Here is an 11,653-nt window from a genome sequence, read left to right as displayed (position 1 = left end):
GATTGAAAGTCGGTTGGCTGATAGGAAACAAAGTAGTCTAAAATGGCTCCATTTCGGAATGGCAGGCAGTGACTTGTGGGGTACCACAGGGATCAGTACTTGGACCACAGCTTTTTACAATATATGTTAATGATATAGAAGATGGTATTAGCAATAACATTAGCAAATTTGCTGATGATACTAAGCTGGGTGCCAGGATGAAATGTGATGAAGATGTTAGGAGATTACAGGGTGACCTGGACAAGTTAGGTAAGTGGTCAGATGCATGGCAGATACAGTTTAATGTGGGTAAATGTATGATTATCCACTTTGGTGGCAAGAACAGGAAGGCAGATTACTACCTAAATGGAATCAATTTAGGTAAAGGAGCAATACAGAGAGATCTGGGTGTTCTTGTACACCAGTCAAGGAAGATAAGCATGCAGGTACAGCAGGTAGTGAAGAATGCAAACAGCATGCTGGCCTTCATAACAAGAGGGATTGAGTATAGAAGCAAAGAGGTTCTTCTGCAGCTGTACAGGGCCCTGGTGAGACCACACCTGGAGCACTGTATGCAGTTCTGGTCTCCAAATTTGACGAAAGACATTCTGGCTATTGAGGGAGTGCAGCGTAGGTTCACGTGGTCAATTCCTGGAATGGCGGAATTACCTTACACTGAAAGACTGGAGAAACTGGGCTTGTGTACCCTTGAGTTTAGAAGACTGAGAGGGGATCTGATTGAGACATAAGATTATTAAAGGATTGGACACGCTGGAGGCAGGAAACATGCTTCCACTGATGGGTGAGTGCCGAACCAGAGGACAACAGCTTAAAAATACAGGGTAGACCATTTAGGACAGAGATGAGGCAGTGGAGGCCCAGTCTCTGGATTCATTTAAGAAAGAGTTGGATCGAGCTCTCAAGGATTGTGGAATCAAGGGTTATGGAGATAAGGCAGGAAGCGGATACTGATTAAGGATGATCAGCCATGATCATATTGAATGGTGGTGCAGGCTCAGAGGGCAGAATGGTCTACTCCTGCACCCATTGTCTATTGTCTATCCATGATCTCATGGAATGGTGGAACAGACTTGAGTGGTTGAATGGCCCACTCCTATTTTCTTATGTTTCTAAATAATAAAGGAGACAACAGCATAGTGGCAATGTCATTGGACCAGTAATCCAGAAGTACACGTGAATGCTCTGGACACATGGGTTCAAAACTATAATAATGGCTGGGGAATTTAAATCTGAAATTGATGGACAATCTGAGTAATGCTGCCTGCAAAACTATCACCGATTGTTGTAAAAACCCATATAAGGACCTTTACCTTACCTTGCCTGCAAGTGACCAGCCCTACTATAATATAGTACTTTTTACTGCCATCTGAAGTAGCCTATCAGACCATTCTGTTCAAGAATGATTACAGATGGATAACAAATGCTGGGATAGGATGACATTGATAGGATGTGGATATCAAAGAAAAGCAATGATGTTAGGATCGGTACAATGCAAAACTTCATCCTGATTTCTGTAAAGGGTTGTTAGGATAAAGACTAAATGCTTGGTCAAAAAATAGTTTTATTAATCATCTCAGAGGAGGTGAAATAGTTAGAAAACTATGCAAGTTCAGTGAGGAAGCTTCAGAATGTGGAGTCTCTGCAGCTGAGTGTAATATAAACATTACAGCCCTGTTACCGAGTTTAGTTTGCATCACGTCCCCTTCGCTGTAAGAATTCTGCATCTGGGTGTGTTTAATTACCTTTAAGTTATCAATTACTTGTCACAGAAGAATTGGGTGCTGGTGATTGTCTGCAGAGTATAATAACAAAAGCCAAACTTTGGAAAGCTATGCTGTAACTATGCGAAATTCAAGGCAGAGATTTGGGTGGGTCAAATAAGTAAACAGAAGTAATGGACTCATCTTCATGTCTGTACTTGTCCATACTGCACTTTTGTAAAACTTGTGTTTCAGGCATTGTGCCTTCAAAGATGTTTTATGAGGAGTCAGGAAATAGAAAAATACATCTTGTTGAATTTGAAGGTATTTTTGATGGGATAGGATAAACATATTGGATTTCCTAGAATCTATTATAAATTGCAATTTAAGTTATTTTAAAATCTAGACCTTGTTCCCTTTTGTTACCATGATAAAGTGCAAGGCATCATTCCTTATCAAGGTCCTGCATGTTTTTAATCTTTTTGGCATACAGTCTTTTTTTCATAAAGTATTAACCGAATGAGGCTACTGAATGAGCATGATTTTTTATTCACTAGAAGGCTTCACTGGCTGGCCAGCATTTAGGACTCATCTCTGCTTGCCCTCGAGAAGGTGGTAGTGAGCTGCCTTCTTAAACCATTGCAGTCCACTTGATGTGCATTGACTTTGGGAGGGAATTCTAGAATTTTGACCCAGACCTAGTGAAGGAACTATGATGTATTTATAAGTCAGAATGGTGAGTGGTTTGGAGGGGAACATGCAGTCACTGGTGTTCCCATGTATCTGCTGCCCAGGTCCTTCTAGATGGAAGTGGTTGTGGGTTTGGAAGATGCTGTCATACCTTTGGTGAATTTCTTCAATAAGGATCGAAGTCCATTAATTGACAATATTCCCCTTCATTCTGTTAAATATATTTTTAAATCCTGTTTACTGTGAGGTCATACTGCTGTGCTCTGAGGGGACTTCAGTTCTCCTAACGCTATCACATTAAAACATGTCAGTTTGTGTGCTTGATATTTACAATGAGACATGTGGAGCTCATTGCTTCCATTTTGGTTTACTTGGTTCTTAGGCCTTAATTAGGAGTTTGAGCGCTGTTTTCATTCGGTTTTGGATCATTTCTGAATATCAGTAAAAAGGGTTAAGCACTTTCAACTTAGAGTTGAGTGTTGTGATGGAAAAGCATAGCAAGTCAGGTAGCATCTGAGGAGCAGGAGAATCTACATTTCAGGCAAAAGCCCTTCATCAGGAATGAGAGTTTTCATTTCTGATGAAGGGCTTTTGCTTGAAATGCCGATTCTCCTGCTCCTCGGATGCTGCCTGACTTGCTGTGCTTTTCCAGCACCACATCCTTTACTCTAATCTCCAGCGGCTGCAGTCCTCTTTTGCCCACTTTCAACACTACCAAAAACTTAAAAAGGTGTCTTAATGTTCAAAGTTTAGCATCAATGTGAAGAAACTTTATCAAATGGTCATGAGAGTCCAATGTTGGGGTCTCTGGAGCAAGGTAGACTGTGACCCCATCCTCCTTGAAGTGGCAATCTTACAGCATGCTGATTACATATTGCATGCACTGTAAATAGTGCAATACCAAGCCTGGTTTGGAAAGCACTCAATATCTGGTAAACGCACAGGAGCCTTGCAAACCTAAATCACCCTCAGTTTAAATATTTAGAAAGTGAGAACTCCTTTTCTCCTTACTTTCCAAATATTTACATTTTTATTTGGAAAAGAGCAATGCCTACGCCTAGATCCAGAATTATGCTTGACTCTGTTCCAAGCAAGCTTTTTAAAAATACCAGCTAAGCATGAGCTGAAAACTATAAATGTTTTTCTGCCTAGCTGGAAACAGAAATGCAGCTATTGGCCTCAGCTGGTAGCAACAGAGAAAACATACATACTGTCATGTAATATTTAAATTATGCAGTGACCGCTTCATTGCAAACTCAAGCTGGATATTTCTTTCTCCTCAAGCTCATGGCAACGTATTACATACTTCACAACGGCATATCACCAAACAAAAGACTTATAAACTGTACAGTGCCTTTCACAACTTCAGGATATTCTCAGCATCTGCACAATTAAGCTCTTTTTAAATATAATCACTGTGGTAGTGTACAAAACCAAGCAGCCTATTTGTGTACCATAGCAAATTCCCCTAAACAGGAATGCAATACAGGTCTAATCATGTTTTTGTGATCATGGTTGAGGAGCAAATATTGGCCAACATGCTTGGAGAGCACCCTGTTTTTCTTGGATATGAGCATTGAGTATTTTTATATTTTCTAGCTGAAGACAGCAGACAGGATTCTCATTTAAAGTTCTCATTTCAAAATAGCACTTGGACAATGCTGCACTCCCTCAGCGTTGAACTGGATTGCTGATCTGAATCGAGAGTGTGGTGCTGGAAAAGCACAGCAGGTCAGGCAGCATTCAAGGAGCAGGAGAATCACGTTTCGGGCAAGAGACTTTCATCAGGAATGAAGTACTCAATTTTTTAGTAGGAACACACAGAGTCTTCTAAATCTGGGGCTTAGAGCACTGTCTCCCGATTCCATTGACATTTCTGTTAGCAGCTATGTAGATTTTGATATTAAGTTCACAATTTGAACATAAAAAGTTCATTTGCCCTCTGTTCCTCTGCTCCACCATGTACATGCATCTGCTTGACTAAATCTCAACAATTTATGCATTGGTGGTAAATTGAAGGTAATGCCTTCAAATGATAAATGCCTTCAATGCATATGATAAAATATGTTTTAGCTTTCTATAGTTGAGTCTCCACAAAATTAATCTCATTTTTTCTAAATACATTAAGAATCTTCTCCCAGACAAAGGGCTTATAAAATGGACATCTGTTAAAGGCATTTTTAAACAGCAGACGTGCAATTAGCAACATTCACACTTCTAGGATATTTCAAAATGGATCAGAATTAAAATATGACCACTGTTCTGTAGTCAAACTTTGTTTTTAAATACACTGCTACTCAATTATTTTTCTGATCATTAAATCACTAAATCATTTTATACCTTCATTCTCTCTAAAAAAGCACCATACCCACATCAGTATTAGGTGTCTGCGCTTTATCAACCATCTACTGTAGACAGTTTTGATGCAGTCAGGTTTGGGGCTTATCATCCAACCATGAAACTATGTGACAGTCCAGTTATTCAGTGGCTGATTTATACAAGAACAGTTCAGGAATGCGTAAGATGTACAAGTGATAATATGACTAAAATAGACCATAAGTGTTTATTTTTGTAATTGTAAACTTTATGTTTATTTTACCAATAGCAATTGAAACATATTTGTAACACAGATTACCTCAGCTCCAAGAAAGAATGGGGTTGGATATTCCAAGGAGTGGCAATCACAAACATGTTGCTATTCTGTTCAGAAGAATGCAGCATTTGTGACAGGGGATTCTGATAAAGGCTCCTTCAGACATTTGACATTGTATTTCCACTCTGGCAGGGTCCTTTGTAGTACAGAATAATTGGAGGAAGGCAACTATGCCCCTTTTCATGTAGCAGTCATAGAGTCATACAGGATTTAAAGGTTCAGGCACCTTTGGCAGTTGCCATGAAGTGATAAGTATATCAGGTAAGAGTGAGGTTAGTGTGATGTGTGGGTAGGGTGCTGGATCAGTATGGTGCTAAGTGGATACTGTGCAAAATAAGGAGCAGGCTGGGTGCCAAGTAGGTGGTGGTAGTTTGAAAGTTGGGTAATGTGTAGGTGGGTAGGTTACCAGAATACAATATGACAAGTGGACTAGGTCAATGACAGTGGATTTAGATTAGGTGGGGCAGAGTGAGCGACAGAGTAGGGGATGGAAGGGGAGGGGGCGAGGTGAGGGGTGTTGGGGAGGGAGTGGGATTGGAAGTGGAATGCTGGAGGTCAAGCCTAGATAGTGGAGGGAGGTGGTTGGCTTTCACAGTAGGGGAAGGTAGGTGGAGAGAGGGTGGGGATGGGCCAGAGTGTCAGGTTCATTAAATTTTAAAGGTAAAAAAATTGCAAGGTCCATGCCAGTGGATTTTTAATGTGTTCCTAATGTGGGATCCTCTGTACTTCAGATCGATTTGTAAAATTAGCCCCTTCCTGCCCAGGCTTTCAACCTGTTCAATCTGTGACAAACAAATATCTGATAACCTTTTTGCATTAAATATCCAGATTTTTAACTGAATAACATGAAATAGTTGTTGACAGCAAGAAGAAAGTATGAAAATCAAAAAAAAAATTCTTTGTATCAATTTGAACACTGGCATGGAAAAGCTCTTTCAGGTCAGATCATGCAATTTTGCATGGCATCAATTGTTATGATCCCTTTTACAGAGCTATTGTCTGTATCTGTGTGAAAGACATTGCATCTATTTGGGCAACAGCAACCACTGGGCTAGATGCTATTGGCTTCCATTCATGGGTGTGTGTTCTCCTTTGATGTACATTGCTTTTCAGCCTCTCTGCAAATCAATTGGGAATGGAACTCATCCACATAATTTTAGTCATAACTCCAGATGCAAACTCAAATGAAGAGGAAAATTACATTACAAAGCATGGATGAAGTTAATCTTAAAGACTTGGGAATAGAGTTTGGTCGTAGAGATGTACAGATGTACATCCTTTGGTCCAACCTGTCCATGCTGACCAGATACCCTATATTAATCTAATCCCATGGGCCAGCACTTGGCCCATATCCCTCTAAACCCTTCCTATTCATATACCCATCCAGATCCTATTAAATATTGTAATTGTACTAGCTTCCATCACTTCCTCTGGCAGCTCATTCCATACACGCACCAAACTCTGTGTGAAAACGTTGCCCCTTAGGTCTCTTAAATCTTTTATGTCTCATTCTAAACCTACGCCATCTATTTCTGGACTCCCACACCCCAGGGAAAAGACCTTGTTTATTTACTTTATTCACACCCCTCATGATTTAATAAACCTTAATAAGACCACCCCTCAGCCTCCGACACTCCATGGGAAACAGCCCCAGCCCTATTCAGCCTCTTCCGATAGCTCAAACCCTTCAATCCTGGCAACATGCTTGTAAATCTTTTCTGAACCCTTTCATGTTTCACAACATCCTTCCAATAGGAAGGAGACCAGAATTGCACGCAATGTTCCAAAAGTGGCCTAACCAATACCCCATACTGTCGCAACATGACCTCCCAACTCCTATTCTCCATACTCTGACCAATGAAGGAAAGCGAGTGTCACAATAAAGTGTGGAGGGATGGTGGAGGCAAACGTCCTGGAGCTTGTGTGGAGTTTCAAACAGTCAGAAATCTCCCGGTGTTGGTTAAATGACACAACCCCTGGAATTTAGGATTGAGTCTAGTATATAGCTGAACCACACAGATTCCACCTTCAGAAGTGACAGTCACACTGCACAAGGATCAAGCAATAAGTACTTCTAAGGAAAGAGGATCTATCCATTTCTCCTTTTCAGTCAATGACGTTACCATCACTGAATCCCCTACCATCTACATCCTGAGAGCTACAACTGAGCAGAAACTGAATAGGATTGTACTGTGGCTACAAAGCAGCTCAGATTTTAGGTTTCTGAGGCAAGAGTAAGTCACTTCCTGACTGCCCCTTGATGGAATGCTTTCTACTTGCATGGATGGGTGCAACTCCAACAACATCCAAGCAGCTGACCAGCATCCAGCACAATGCTGTCCATTTGATTGGCATTACTTACATATTCAACACACTCCTTCTACAATGGATGTACAATGACAGAATTGCGCCTCCTCAAGACCAGTACATCAACCTCACAAAGGGGTCTTTGACATCATCCTCTAAACGTACAACTTCTACTGCCTACAAGGAAAAGAACAGCAAATGCTTGAGAACTCATTACCTCCAAGATCCCCCTCCCCGCCCAACCCCCGCCAGATCACACACCATCTGATTTTGGAGGTTTATTTTGTTGACCCTGTATTGTTTTTGGATTGAACTCCTTTCCTTATTCCACGATGGGTGCACCTACATCACATTTTCTGCAATTGCTTGAGAAGGCAGCTCACCACCTCTCCCCAACAGTGGACAATAAATATTGGTCTTGTCAGTGACACACTCACTGCAGAAATTATTTAAATTGCCTGAGATACAGCCCTATTTGATTGGAGCAATGATACTCTGAGTATCTATAGAGCCATTTAAGATTACACAAAATATTGAGAGAGAGTGCTTAGCAGGATCAGCTTTCTGGATGGGTAACGTGGGTGACTGCCAAGGGCGTTACTGTTTGGGAGATGCCATCATCAAGCGTAAGTGAATGAGTTGTGACTTGAGACAGGCTTGTTCCAAGCATGAACTCCAGAACAAAGTCTCATGTGAACCTAGAGAGGGTTGGCTGTCTTATCTAGAAAGTGGGAGTATGGGGATAGACTCTTCACAATTAGCATGTGTACCCATCTCACGGATGCCTGCAAGCAAATACCTTCGTTCTTAAAGGTATTATTTAACACTGCTTTCATTTTCAATTTTGCATGATTAGAGAATAATGATTTTGATATTGGACGGTAAGTGTGGGATCATGTTCAAATAATGACCAAAATCAGTGTGCGATGAAGATAGCCTCTTCTATTCAGCAATCACAGCACAAGTTTGAGGTGGCAATAAAATCCCAAAGTACAGTCCTTATGTATATTAAAATTCCATTACTATGGTGTTACATTGTTTTATCTATGGTACACAAAAGGTTTGAAGTGCTTCTGTCCTGGGAGACAGGAGTTAAGGTAAAACATGTGCTAAGTGCTGGCTGCCTCTTCTGTTGGGATAGGTGAAAGTGAGGACTGCAATGCTGGAGATTAGAGTCAAGATTACAGTGGTGCTAGAATTGCACAGCAGGTCAGGCAGCATCCAAGGAGCAGGAGAATCAACGTTTCAGATTGGGTCTGTCAAGTCTGCTTGCATAATTAGGAGGTATTTGTCCTTTTGTCTTTTAAGTTAGTAATATTAATAAAAATGCTTTATGTCCCAAATCAATTAAAAATTGTAAAGGATATTAAACTGAATACTGCAGCTGGGTTGTGAGATTTATTTACTATTTGGCAGTATGAGTCTCATTCATTCGTGCAATTTCATGGAAATCCTGTTTAGATTAGATTAGATTACTTACAGTGTGGAAACAGGCCCTTCGGCCCAACAAGTCCACACCGACCCACTGAAGCACAACCCACCCTACATTTACCCCTTACCTAACACTAAGGGAAATTTAGCATGGCCAATTCACCTGACTCGCACATCTTTGGACTGTGGGAGGAAACCGGCGCACCCGGAGGAAATCCACGCAGACACAGGGAGAACGTGCAAACTCCACACAGTCAGTCGCCTGAGTCGGGAATTGAACCCAGGTCTCAGGTGTTTTGTTAGTTAGTTTCTTAAAGGGATAATGACCCAGTTAAAAGATATTTAACAGGTACTTAATCTATTCAGGTCCATTCAGGAGATGGTTGGTAAGGGCTGATTAATATTATAATTTTTTATGGAGACTTGGTGAGGATGGTATTGTTCTGTATGCTGCACTTGTTCAGAGGTAAACACTCCTCGTAGCAAGGGCTGGTAAGGTGTGGAAATGCAGTAATGGTTTTGAAAGGGTTGTTTTAATACCACAGAACCACAATTTTACGAATGTATGAATGAAACCATGTTGTTGTAATTGACAGATTAGCAAAGGGCTATAAATGAATGAACAGGAACCCGATATTACTGAATGTAACGAGCTGGTGAGTGAATTAATAAAGATAGTTGTGAAGGGTCTATCTACACTGTGAGATATTGTGTTATAGACTATCAGGTGTCCCCATCTCACTGACACCTGCAAGCAAATACCTTTCTTCTGAAAGGGATTAGTTAACACTCCTTTCATGTTGCAGTTTTGTATTATTAGAGAACAGTGATGTTGATATTGGAGGGTATGTTCCATCACCAATTCATTCGATAATAAAGAAGTGTGGGAATGACTCTTTCAAAGAATTCTTATATTTTCCAAAATATCTGAAATTTTAATGAAATCTTTTAGAGCTTCCATCAAACATTGTGTTCATCTTATTTGGTGTCAGCAATAGCTTCCTGGACTCAATCACCTGTAGACTCAAGGCCTATTTAGAGATTTGATTCTCGAGCCAATTTAACCAGATACTCCAATGCTTAGGTACTCTCTCTTGGACAAGACACTAACTTGAAGCTTGATCTACTCAAGTGGGTGTAAATGGTCCCATGGTCATATTTGAGGAAGATCAGCAGTATGTCCTGATCAGCATTAATTCAACAACTAACATCAGTCAAAGCAGGTTATCTGGTCATTAATTTCATTTCTTTGTGTGGGACATCATTGTCAGCAAATTGGCTTAGATCTCAATAATGATGATCCTTCAAAAATCCTTTACATGGTTGTGGAGCACTTTGGCCAACCTAAAAATGTGAAAAAACTCATACACGAAAAAAAGTTATTTCATTCACTAAGACAATGGTGGACTTTTCCACCAGACTTACTTCACTCATTCCTGATGGAGGACTTTTGCCCAAAATGCCAACTCTCCTGCTCCTCAGATGCTGCCTGACCTGCTGTGATTTTCCAGCACCACACTCTTGACTCTAATCTCCAGTATCTGCAGTACCCACTTCTGCCATACTTCACACAAACCTATCTGCCAGAGACAGGAAAAGTTGAACACAACAAATTCTGCTGATTCTGTAAACAATTTGGAAGGGATTTGAAATCCTGAATGATGAATCACATGCAATGATGACTTAAAGAGAGATAAGTAACTGCTCTTAAATTGCTGCAGAAGGTTTGGCTTCTTGTTTTCGTTACCGTAGCCTTGGGTTATTTATCTCCAGCTGTTCCAGAAACTGGAAATGTGAATAACAGAGACAGTATTCTTAACAATGAACAGGTAGTGACAGCGCAGTAAGTATACAGGATAAATTTGGTTTTGCACTCCTCTTGGTGAACCCTGCCTGTGGTAAACAGGAATCTGATCTTCCAATGTCCATGATTATTCAATCTTGGTATGCCCAGAACTTTTAAGCAGTGTGCATCTACTGTAACAGATGAATACACTGGGGGAGAGGCTTCTTACTATTTTAATTGTTTTATTTATTCCTTCATGGGATGTGGGCATCACAGGCAAACCCATCTCTAATTGCCCTTGATCTGAATGGCTTGCTGGGTCATTTCAGAGGTCAGTTAGGAGTCAGCAAAATTGCTGTTGAGCTGGAGTCACATGTCAGCCAGACCAAGTATGGACAGCGGATTTCCTTCCCTATTGGACGCTAGTGAACCAGATGGGTTTTTGATTCAGGTTGGGAATCTTTTACCCGAAAACATCAGGAACGATAATTTTTCAGCTGAAAGATATTTTCAGTATTTGGATACACTTACCTTGCCCTCTACGATCTTTTACTCGTCATCTCACAACCAAAACTAAAATATTCATTTAATTCAAGGTCATTGTACCCCAGGCTGCTGGGAAACTAATTAACATTACAGTTATCAGAAAGTTGATGGTATCTGTAAACCTTTCTTTTCCCATTATCTTTGCAGTTGCTATTCTTTGTCTATTTGTTAACTACACTAATCACTTTGGCCTGTTCATGTCAAATGAACTTCTTTTTCATAGGGTCTGTATGGTTCTAAACAGACCTGTAAACACACTGTGTTGGGGCTTTTGGAATAAAACTTTTAATTCTAGGTCCTTTTAGGACAAAGAAAAGTTTTCCCAAAGAGCTCAAGCTAAGCGGCACCATGGTTAACACTATGACCTCACAGCACAAGGACCTAGGCTTGGGAAACTGTAATTTGAATGTTTTCCCGATGTCTGCACAGGTTCCTGCTAGTTGCTCTGCTTTCCTCCAATAGTCTAAAGATGGTTAGGTGGATTAAACATGTTAAATAAGGGGTTATGGGGATTGGGTGGGATGTGCTTGGGAGGGTTGG

This window comes from Hemiscyllium ocellatum, chromosome 30, assembly GCF_020745735.1.
Source record: "Hemiscyllium ocellatum isolate sHemOce1 chromosome 30, sHemOce1.pat.X.cur, whole genome shotgun sequence".
Lineage (NCBI taxonomy): Eukaryota > Metazoa > Chordata > Chondrichthyes > Orectolobiformes > Hemiscylliidae > Hemiscyllium > Hemiscyllium ocellatum.
The sequence above is the reverse complement of the archived record's forward strand: the minus strand, read 5'-3'. Positions refer to the sequence as shown.